The sequence below is a fragment of the Bos javanicus genome, chromosome 19 (genome assembly GCF_032452875.1).
Source record: "Bos javanicus breed banteng chromosome 19, ARS-OSU_banteng_1.0, whole genome shotgun sequence".
Lineage (NCBI taxonomy): Eukaryota > Metazoa > Chordata > Mammalia > Artiodactyla > Bovidae > Bos > Bos javanicus.
The window spans coordinates 65,011,062-65,013,569 of NC_083886.1; positions in this window are offsets into that span (position 1 = coordinate 65,011,062).

A 2,508-nucleotide genomic window follows, 5' to 3' on the forward strand; every position below is an offset into this window, starting at 1 on the left:
GACGCCTTGCAACGCTGCAGTAAAGTTTTCTCTAAGATGCCTGCCCTGTAGGGAACAATTTGAACATATTCTGAACTTCAGTTGTGCTTGCAAGTAATTTTGTCAGAAGAAAGAGTTGGTGAAAGAAAGCACAGCTGACCCAGGGGAAACTAACCAGGCGGGAAAACACAAAACACCGCTTAACACACAATAAACATTAAACTGATTGAGGACATTGCAGGAAGTGTCATAATTCGTGCTCCATTTGTCCACACTTAATTGAGTGTGCTCATTTAAGACACTCTGTGTTTAGAGTGTGCTGTCATTCTTGGCTAATTTAAAATATAGTGTATTAATAGGAAATTGGAGGCATAATAAGGCAAACAGATCAGGAGATGACTGTCATCGAGAAGAGAGTTGATGACTTAAAGTTCCCAAGAGGAGGGACAGGCCACGCCATTGGGCCACACGGGAAAGGACCGGCCTTGTCCGGAGAGGGAGGGAGGGGAACTCAGCACAGGGGCCTTGACTGTGACTCCTCAGGAGGGAACAGTGAGCTGGGTGCGCAGGCTCAGGACTGGATGGTGCGCGTCATGTTAGCGGCCATCCTCGGTGTCTGGCTCTGGGTGACAAGGGAAGGGGACAGTGGCCTGGAGCGCAGCTTAAATGTCACCTCCTCAGAGACAGGTCCCTGTGTGCATCTGCAGTGGCAGCTCCCCCATGTCTCCTGCCCTTACCACCTCGGTCCTTCACGGCCCCAGGGCCGGCCCAGTCAGCAACCGCTGGGGCTCGTCACCCATCAGTCCTCTGTCCCAGGACTCCTCTCCTCCCCGTGCCCCACCCTGCCCCAGCTCCCCCATCCTGCTGTGCCGTTTCCTGCCCTTCACTCCATGGAGCTGACTCTTCTACAAGCTGTTCTGTTTATTCCTTGTCTCCCTCCACAGCGTCAGCTCTGTGGGAGCAGCAGAATCCTTTCTTTTTAAAGTATGGTGGTTTTCTGTTTTACTCTCCTCTTGAATGTCAAGGACTGTGAGGTGTCATGGCTGGGTCCCTGCCCCCAGCACAGGCCTGGCACAGGGCACATGCGCTCTCAGCATTTGGGGAAGAACCAGCAGTGGTAAGCCTTGTTGCTGCCCCCGGGGGACTGTTAAAAACAAGACAACGGCCCCAAAGGAGTTGCTTAGTTATGAACCGTGCTAGCAAAATAGACGTAAATGCAATTTTGGCTCTTCCAGAAATGAAATCTTGAACCAGTCAGCCAGGAATCTTCTGATTATCACTAGTTAAGTGATCTGCCTGAGAAAGCTTTCCAGCCTCTAATGGAAAGTAACCTTACAGTAACCACTTGGATTCTTTGCCCAGTACAACTTCCTTGTTCCTGATCCCTTATGCCTATAAAAGTCTTTTATTTTGTGCAACTCCTCAGAGGTTCTAACTGCTAAATTGGATGCTGCCTGATTCATAAATCTTTAAATAAAGGCACTAAGATTTTAAAATTTTACTCAGTTGAATTTTATTTTAATAGGGCTTATGGTTTATTTTGGAGAAGGCAATGGCACCCCACTCCAGTACTCTTGCCTGGAAAATCCCATGGATGGAGGAGCCTGGTAGGTTGAGGTCCATGGGGTCGCTAAGAGTCGGACACGACTGAGCGACTTCACTTTGATTTTTCAAATGGCAACCCACCCCAGTGTTCTCTCCTGGAGAGTCCCAGGGATGGGGGAGCCTGGTGGGCTGCCGTCTATGGGGTCGCACAGAGTCGGACATGACTGAAGGGACTTAGCAGCAGCATAGCTTATTTTAAGATTATATTTGGCTTTTAAGAGATTGTTATAGATTCAATCGAGCTTACTGTGAACGATGTCGGATTCAGGATCTCCAAAGAAGATTTAGCTTCAGGACCAGGGACCAGGATTGATCACTCAAGAGCGTTTGTGTAGCAGAGTTTTATGACAGTGGGAAAAGGTCAGAGAAAGCTTCTGTCATGGACAGCAGAAGGGGGTGGAGAGTGCCCCCCCCTTGATGGTGTTAGCAAGGGATGTATATACTTTTTAAATTAGTTACTACATTAAATCAAAAGAATGTCTCAAGTTTGTGAAAGTTTTACCAGACCCACTCCCACAATTAACATTTTAGGATAACAGGATTAGAATTTAACAGAAAGATCCTACCAGACCCATTCCCATAATATACATTCTAAGATATCAGGATTAATCAGAAGGTTTTCAGGAAGGAGAAACTGTCCTCAAGCAGGATACATTGTTGTTATATGATCCCTAGTACAGAGTTTAAGTGGCTCAGATGGGAAAGCATCTGCCTACAATGTTGGAGACCCGGGCTGGATCCCTGGCTTGGGAAGATCCCCTGGAGAAGGAAACAGCAACCCACTCCAGTACTCTTGCCTGGAAAATCCCATGGACAAAGGAGCCTGGTAGGCTACAGTCCATGGGGTTGCAGAGTCAGGCATGACCGAGCAACTTTACTTTCTTTCACAGAGTTTAAACTGAGTTGTGTAGTCATCAGTTCTGG